This window comes from Prosopis cineraria, unplaced genomic scaffold (assembly GCF_029017545.1).
Source record: "Prosopis cineraria cultivar Desert tree isolate PC_DT_omini unplaced genomic scaffold, ASM2901754v1 PC1, whole genome shotgun sequence".
Taxonomy (NCBI): domain Eukaryota; kingdom Viridiplantae; phylum Streptophyta; class Magnoliopsida; order Fabales; family Fabaceae; genus Prosopis; species Prosopis cineraria.
In genome coordinates this window covers 3,591,621-3,600,923 of record NW_026555332.1, presented here as the reverse complement: position 1 = coordinate 3,600,923, position 9,303 = coordinate 3,591,621, and the positions used below count along the sequence as shown (strand labels likewise).

At 29.6% G+C, this 9,303-nt stretch overlaps 1 non-coding gene across 1 annotated transcript; it reads left to right on the top strand.

The window, feature by feature from the left end:
• The first annotated feature begins 5,203 nt into the window (after nt 1-5,203).
• Nucleotides 5,204-5,309, top strand: LOC129296929 (small nucleolar RNA R71). The gene has a single exon (XR_008590059.1). It is a non-coding gene; the product is annotated as a small nucleolar RNA R71 (small nucleolar RNA).
• Nucleotides 5,310-9,303: the final 3,994 nt, after the last annotated feature.

Here is a 9,303-nt window from a genome sequence, read left to right as displayed (position 1 = left end):
TGTCCTCAAGCAAATACTTCTGCGTTTAGCCTTATTCCTTAAATAAGTATATCAAATACAAGAACTTTCCTCAAAGTACTAGTAAAACTTAACTATATAACTAACCTACAGAGCTTTAATGTGAGAGAGAAAGCTAATAATTATACTAATACCATTATAGGGAGTGAATTAAATTTTGATTGAGCACTTATCTGTAAAATAAATTTATCTATACCTTTAGACCTTATCTGTTTCTTTTTCTGAGTTAGTGTAATGGGGTCACCATCCTTAACTATTCAGGAATTGCCTTTCTTCTTAAATACTTCTTAGGTCCTTTTGACGCGAATCCTTATATTGGTTATACAAGGGCTCGGTTACTCAGACTTCAAGAACTTTATTGGCACACTTTTGATACTTATTAAGCTGTTTGATGCGAAAGCCAACATTGGTGATGAAGGTCCCCGGTTACTAGGCCTAGTTGGCATTAACGGAGTGGGTACTCAGCAATTTTTTTTCTCTCTATTTTTTTATAGGATCATTTCCCTTTTTAACTACTTTGCAAGGTATTAGCTTTCTAGGCATAGACATAAATAATTAAGACAGATAATTCATGCATTAAGTGTATTTTTGATAAACTCCTATGGGATATTAACAGTTTTAAATTCTTTCTCAAACATATAGTTGCCCTTAGTACTTATATAACTAAATAAAATAGTACAAAAGAGCAAACATTTTCAAAAAAAAATCAAAAATTTTCAAAATTAAGGCCAATTATAGCATGTAAATTGCTAAGGAAATTATAACAGCATAAGCAATAAAAAAATTATCATAATATTCCCTCCCCCACACTTAAATTTCACATTGTCCTCAATGTTTACAGAAAAGAAAAAAAATAAAGGAACTAAAACTCCCCTGATTTAATTTGTTTTGATATGACTTTGATAACCTTTAAAAAGCTTCCTTTTAAGCATTGTAATCTTGCAATTCATCTTAGAGGGGTTTTTAGTGATCAAATAAAATTTTATGGGGATAACAGACGGTAAAAAGAAATTAAAAAATTAAAATAACAAAGAAAAGGAAATAAAAACAAAATTAGGTTGCCTCCCAATAAGCGCTATATTTAATGTCTATAGCTAGACACTGCAGTAAAAATCAAGAGATTCCTTCTGAGTGTGGTAGAAATCCTTGTCCTCCTAAATCAAAAGACAACTTATCCCAACTAATATTCAGCTTCCTCTTGGAGAGGATTCTTGTTAATAAGCAAGGGACTTTTCAATTTGATTCCAATATATGAGTGCTAGTGCTTTTGTGAGGACTAGTGAGTAGATCTTTAGGTTGCCTTTATAGCTCCCTCCCTTCTCCATTGCTAATTTCCTCCTCTTGATTTTCTAAAGTATGTAAGGGAGTGTCTTTTGGGTATTTCTCCTCTTCTTGTGTCACCCGTATGCTACATAAAGATTTTTCAAGAATAGGGAGGTTAGTAGCTTTAGTAAATTTAAATATCTCTTTTTTCTCACCTACTTTGAATATTAATTCTCCCTTAGTCACATTAATTAAGGCACCTCCAGTGGCTAAAAATGATATTCCTAATATAAGTGAGACATTCTAATTATCTTCAATGTTTAAAATAATAAAGTCTACAGGAATGTAAAGTTTACCGACTTTCACTATAACATCCTTAACTACACCATATGGATATCTGAGTGATCTATTTGCGAGTTGAAGAGTCACATTGATCGGCTTGATATCTATTATACCAAGTTTCTTGCATAGAGAATAAGGCATTAAGCTAACACTAGCACCCAAATCACATAAACAATTTTCAATAATATTACAACCAATATCATAAGGAATAGTGAAACTCCCTGGATCTATCAATTTGGGTGGTAGCTTTTTTTTAAGAATTGCACTACACTCTTCTGTAAGTGTAACTGTGGCATGTTCTTCTAATTTTTTCTTGTTTAAAACCAGCTTCTTGATGTATTTGGCATAAGCATTCATCTTTGCCAATGCCTCTATAAAGGAAATATTAATTTGAATTTTTTTAAACATCTTAAAGAAATTTTGGAAGCCTAAATTTGGATCTTTTTTTGAAAGGCGCTCAGGGTATGGAATGGGGGGCATATAAAGTTTGGCTTCAGAGGGAGAATGTCCACTTTTAGCTCCACTATCGACCTCTTAGGATTCCTTACCATTCTGTATGTTGACTGCCATAACTTGCTCTTATAGATTGACTTCGATATTGCTTGTAAGTTTACTTTGACTCTTTCCAGTAACTAAGCTAGCCAAATTGCTTATTTGAGTCTCCATATGTAACACCCTCAAATTTACAGACCGATTTTTCACAAGTTATTAATTCAACAAATCCTTTTTTTTTATTTTTTTTTTCATTGAACCCTTATCATGGTAGAAAAATTTCTACCACGATACATCCAAGACAATATACCACAGGTCTTAAAATATCTAAAAAAAAACAATTAGAACCATGAGGGACAGACATGATCCTCATAGCATGTTATTCAAATCAGATCATAAATCAAGAGGGACAGACATAATCCTCTTGGTCAAATAAATACTTTTAATAAAAAGGATTAGAGTTTACATGCTTCACAAAGAAGATATGTCCTAAGTTGGCACAAGATACATTGTATAATCCAAAATAAGAGGCAACGTAAAAGATGGTGTCTCATACACCATAGTTACACCTCTGGTGCTTTCTCGGCCGGACTCGCTCCTGTAAAAATGTTAACCACGGGGAATGAGACTTAAAAGTCTCAGTAACCAAAAATTAATATGTAATGATGCATGCGGGTGTAACTAATCATGCGATTGCTAAGTGGGCACACAAAACATTTAACCGAACAATATTTTCAAACAAACCGAACAAGTATTTAATTGCATGACTGCACCTTATCTCCTCCTTTCACCATGCTCGGACGCCAAATCACCCGGCCAAAGGTGAGTTGGACCAAGCGACACGCCACTCATTGGGTCCAATGAGGGCTTACCACGTGGTAATAATTAACCGAACAGAAATTCCCATTAACACCATACATTAAAATACCCTGACAAGTCATGCATCATTCAAATATCCAAACATGAATATATCCGAACAATAATATCTTATCATGATAAATAAAAAATAAATTTTTAACCCACTTGGCAATAATTTCAAACAAGTATATACAGTATTTATTTTCAATAATTCATAATTTTTCCAAACAACAAAACAACACATAACCATTCACAAACACACTCATCACAACACATTAATAATGGTTACCTTGTGTCTTGAATAACAAGTTCCCCTTCACAACTCCTTTTTCACCACTATCTTTGTCAATATAATCTACATAATTATTTCACAATACTATATATTAATTTTACATTAAAATAAATAACTCTAATTTAAAGAGTTAGAAAGTCTTAGATCTATAATCCATATTAATACTAATTTAAGATTTATGCCTCATTTAACTTTCTAAATTCTTTTCTAAAATTCTCGTACCCTAATAAACTATTTTTTTTATCCTCAAATCACTTCTAGTATCACAATTTCATCATTCTATATTCTAAAAATTCGTTCAAAAATAAATTAAAAATTTTAGAATTATCCTGAAACCTCAAATCACCTTTCTATAACCTCAAAAATACCTATTCATACTTAAATAAATATTTAATAATCAGAGATTTATCCCTACATCTCAGATTCCACATAAATTCAACCATATAGATCTAGATTTTAACTCAAAAATTCTTAAACATGAGTTTCAACCTCAAGAAAATATTCTATAATATTTATTATATCCCTAAGAGTTTTAACCTATATTTTAATCTATCATATCATCAGATTAACTATCCTATAAAAAAAATCCTAATCAAAATATTTACTCTATCCTACAAAATAATCATATCACTAGAAAGCTAATATTATTTAGAAAATAACTATAAAATTAATTTTGTAATTAAATAAATTTTTAAATGCTAATCTAAACAGGAAAGTTAGAACATACCTGAAGAAAAAGAAAATAATCCTCCCTTGCGAGAAAACGCCGAGCAACGTGAGAGGAAGAGAGAAAAATAATATAAAAAAGGGATTGTGAGTCCCAAAATTATATTAAAAAAAACTATAGGTTTGAATTTAATTATTCAAACCTTTGGGCCAAAAGTTGCAATTTTCTCTAAATTGCATCTTAGCCTCTCATGCTTCCTAATGCACACACCCCCTCCTTTTTATACATGAAGGCACCTCTTCTCTTCCCTCATCTAACCAATGTGGGACTTAGAAACAACAACCTTCTACCCCCTTTTTTTTGTTCCTTCTACCTTCTCTTTTTTTTTAAACACACACATAAAAAAATTATTTATATATTATATCTTATCTAAATATTGCTTATGTGATTTTAAATTTAAATTTTTAAATTCATAATTAAATACCTAACCATAATATTATTTCTAAATAACCTCAAATAATATAAATTCCTATTATTATCATTTTTTTTTCTCAAAACCTAAATTCCACAATTTCTTTATTATATAAAAAATCAGGATGTTACACCATATTCCTCAAAGAATTACCCATTTAAGATTCTATATTATTCATAAAAGTTTGAGTTAAAGTAACTGTTTGTTTTAATTGGTCAGTCTCTTGATTAATGCTCTTCATGCTATTCACTTGATAAGTCACCATTTGAACCAAAGCTTCCTCCAATTTCGTTATACGATCTTTAATTGTGTTTCTTTGTTGTTGAAAGCCTGGTTGTGCTTGTGGCCCCTGAGTAACGGAATTCTTCCAAGAGAAATTTGGATGATTTCTCCATCTAGGATTGTATGTGTTGAAGTATGGGTCATTCCTTAAATTAACTCGATCATTACTAACTCTATATAATTAGCCTCCTTCACATAGTCACCATCACAACCTGTATGAAGAGAATTATTAGTAAAAGAAAGGGAATTAATACAACCAAAATTTTTCAATAATAAATTTAAACTCTTTGTTACATCTCGTAGTTCGTGTGAGACATTTGATGCAGAAACTTCATTAACCATTGCCCTCCTTCCTCGAACTGCCTTCTGCCTTGAATTTACTGCTAACATTTTATAAATCTCCTCCCTTTCTTCAGCTGTCATATTACTTGGATCACCTCGAGCTGCATTATCAACTTTTAATTGGCATTCAACATTAAGCCCATCATAAAAAAAATCCATCAAGAGTATGTGTGAAAATTGGTGATGGGGACATTGACTTATGAGGAGATTATAACGTTCCCAGGCCTCATCGAACAACTCACTATTTTGTTGTGTAAAGAAGTGAATTTTATCCCTTAATTCTAAAGTCTTCTGAGGAGAATAATATTTCAAAATAAATTACTCATACATCTCCGTCCAAGAGCTTATGGAAGCTTTTGGTAATTGTAAAAGCCATTGACGAGCTTCTCCTTTTAAACAATATGGAAAGCAATGTAGCTTTAAATCATTATCCGATAGATTATTTAGCGGTAGTGTATCAATTACCGCATAAATTTCTCGTATAAAATCCAAGGCATCTTCAGTTCGGTGCCTGTTGAAATTAGGTAGCGCGTTTAAGTGAATATTCTTAAATTCATAATTACGCGCTCTCATACTCAGTTGGATGCATGACAAATTAGATGTGATGAATGAGCGTTAAATATCTCTAAATGTAATGGATGGCTTTGGAATAGTTTCGTCACCCATCTTTCTTCTTCTTTAATATCTATTTTTCCTGCAAAACTGTTTAATTTTTAAATTAATAGGAATCAAATTTAAATCACTAGAACTTCTTAGTTGCATAAAAAAATAAATAAAATAAAAAATTAAAATGAACTGAAAATTAAATAGTAAATTTGTGACTTCCCCAACAACGACGCCAAAAACTTGATCGCTCTCGCAAGTGTACGAAATCATAGTAATAAATTATATAGAGTATTCTAGATGTCAAACTCACAGAGAAGTTATACTTTTACTAATTTAAATAATTAATAGTTCAAGAAAAATAAATAAAATGGATAAATTTGATGAAAATATAAAGAATAAAAATAAATTAAGAAAATAATGATGATGAAAATACAATCACTTGAAGCGTTGGGATTTAAGATTCACCCTATAAGTTGCTAGTTTCTACCCCTTGAGTTGACTCAGATCAATTATAGTGACAACTATTTCTAAAATGTCCTAATATTCTCTCGAATTATTAGTCCCTTTTTAATTAGTGTTGAATTTGTTCTCACAATACCCAAACAACTAATTAAACCGTGAAGCTATAGTTTAAGTCACCATAAATTTCTAGAACTATTCCTAACCTAATTATTTATGTTATTTCTCTAGATTTAGGTTCTCTCTTCACTTTCCAATCTATCAAGATTACCCATAGATCTGATTAAATGGTGGCCAGTCATTAAATCAATATGAAGAACAAGAAAAATAAATATAATTAAAAAAACAAAAATATTCATAAATATAAATGCAAAGAGTCAAAATAAAGAAAATAGAAAACTAGCTCCCCAATTAGGCTACATCCTTACCCCAATTGGATAATTTAAAAATAAATAATAAAATCAAATAAAATCATTCTAAAATTCTTAATCATGAAAAATGATCACAGAGAAAATTAAGGAGTAGAAAAAAAATAATTATAATTTGTGAAACTCCTCAATGATCTCGCTTTCAGCCTTCAGAATGCTTCTACGAGTTTCAAATATTTCAGAGAGAATTCTTGAGGTACTTAAATAAATGATTGGATGCCTTCCCTCTTAATAGAGAGAGTATTTATAGTTAAAATAGGGCTCCTTCTTTTGTTCCTTGTCAATGTGAGACTCTAATATATATATATATATATATATTTTCTCTTTTCCTTCTATTTGGTTTATTCTTTTTCTCGGCAAAATATAAAGATAAAAAGATATGAGTGAATTTTGTATTAAAATTTCTTTTTTTCTTATAATTAAATGAGGAGGAAAAAATATATAAATATCAATTAAATAGATATAAAATCTTAATAAATATAATCAAATTCAAACTAAAATCTATACCTATTTAATTATAAAATATACACTTATCAAAACTAAATTGATATATGATTTCTTATATTTTTCTTTTCAACACTTCAACTCAATTATAGTAAATATAATTTTTTTAACCATGACATAGTAGATATAATTTTTACAAATAAATATATGATTTCATACTTTGACATTGCATGACCAAATTTTTATTTTTCAAGATCCTCTATAATTTTATTTGAAAAAAAAAATCTCATAAGAAAAGTATAAGTTAAGTCCCTTTCTTTTGGGTCAATGAAGCAAAGTATGATTTCAACTTGGAATTTTTTTTTTTTTTGCCTGAAAATCACTTTGTTTGGTAACTTTTTTTTTTTGGGGGGTGAGTGTTTGATAACTTTGACACGAAGTAATTGTATCAAACTGTTTTTGATTTTGTGGGCCAGCCCAAGGTCCACTTTAACAGCTTCATCTCAAAAGGTAAAATAAAGCCCAGATTATAATTCGAGCTTATTGACATATTTATTAGACACGCAATTTAGTACTATTGAATAATGACTTAATTAGTTAATCTCGGATTCTGATATTTTATATTTGCATGCAGCCATGAAGCAACAGTAAAATTAATATTTATATTAACAACAATAATTGATTATAGTGAAAGAGACTAATCATTCACAATATAACAAAACTATTTGAATTCTTGCTCAAAGAGATACTCATATTTAGTGCATGCTTAATGTAAGAAAATATGATTTTTAAAAAGTAAATGAAAATTATATCTTGAAACAGAAAAATGGGATTGGTGCATTAACCATTTTCAACATTTTTCTACTTACCAAATTGAGCATGGCTCAGATAAGATTGTTTTAAATAGGAGGACACATACACCTTGAAAAGTACTAGTGGGAGGAAAAATATGTGAACCAAACAAAAAGAAAATAGCAGCATGGGAATCGTTATCAGTAATAAATAATTAAAAAATAGTAACAAAGCAGATGAATTTTTTTTTTTGGTAGGAAAAGAAGACGAAATTTAATGCAACAACCAGCAGATGTGAATGGTGTCATCACCAAAATCACATCAGGGTGGGTTTTCTTGATGTAACCAAATAATATGCATATGCAAAATATGGTATGGTGCGGTTGCTGTTGCTGTTTTTGTCATATATGCATATAGACAGACACAGATATAATGTTATATTATTGGCACATGATACACGCACACTAAATCTTTTTATTAAATTTAAATTAACTTTATTCCAATTGTTGAATAAAACTAGGTTAGACCCGTGAAACGATATTCCTTGTGTTTCAAAAATTTAGACAAAAGATAACATACAAATCAGTGAACATAGGAAATTTCAAAACATCATAGTTTTAATTTTAGATGTGTTGATCGAACAGATTCAAGTACAATTAATTTTGATATGTTATGCACTCCCCTCTTTATTAGTTAGTAATAGTAATTAGTATGAACAAAGTAGAGACAATGAAACATTGAAACTTTTGGCTTCTCAAGCTTGATTTCGAGTCCATTTTTTTCTTAAATTTTTATATTTCTGTTGATAATTTTTTTATTTTGATTATTCAAATATTATTTTATTAGAGACAATTTTATTCAAAGCAAGGTTAGATATTAAACATTGGTACTTCTTTTAGTGTGAATTTAAATATTAATTCTCCACATTATAAGAGATTAATCTCTTTGGTGATAATTTATTTATTTTATTTGACCACAATACTTATGCTTTTGATGTAAGGGATAGGGGCTGCTAGCAAACGAAGACTCTAAAAAGGAAAGAAAGAATAAAAATAAAACACATGGTGTTTTTTTCAAAATCAAATTGGCCACTTATACATCATCTTTTGTCTCTATCTTTTCCCCCCCTTTTCAAGAACATTCTTCTTCTTATTATAATTATATATTTTTTGTTTTGCAAATACAATAATTATAGAATGTTTGGCATGGTAACTTATCAGTAAGCTAAAAAAAAAAAAAATATTATGCTCCTCATAAGCGATGTATGACTGTAATATTGTCAATTTGTTCCTCCCAATTTTTTTAATAACCAGACCTCATTTCCTCAGTATACAATACAGAGGAGAGGTAATAATTTGAATTCCTTTTTGAAAGACTCTACCTATTTTTCTAACATTTAAAATCTGCCGAATATAGAAAATATTGAGAGTGTAAAAACCTATATGAAGAAAAAAGAGAGAATAAAAACAAAATTAAAAGAATAAAAATTACATAGAACTGAAAAAACGTGCAGTACTAATAGTGCATTGATAATGAAATTCGCCAT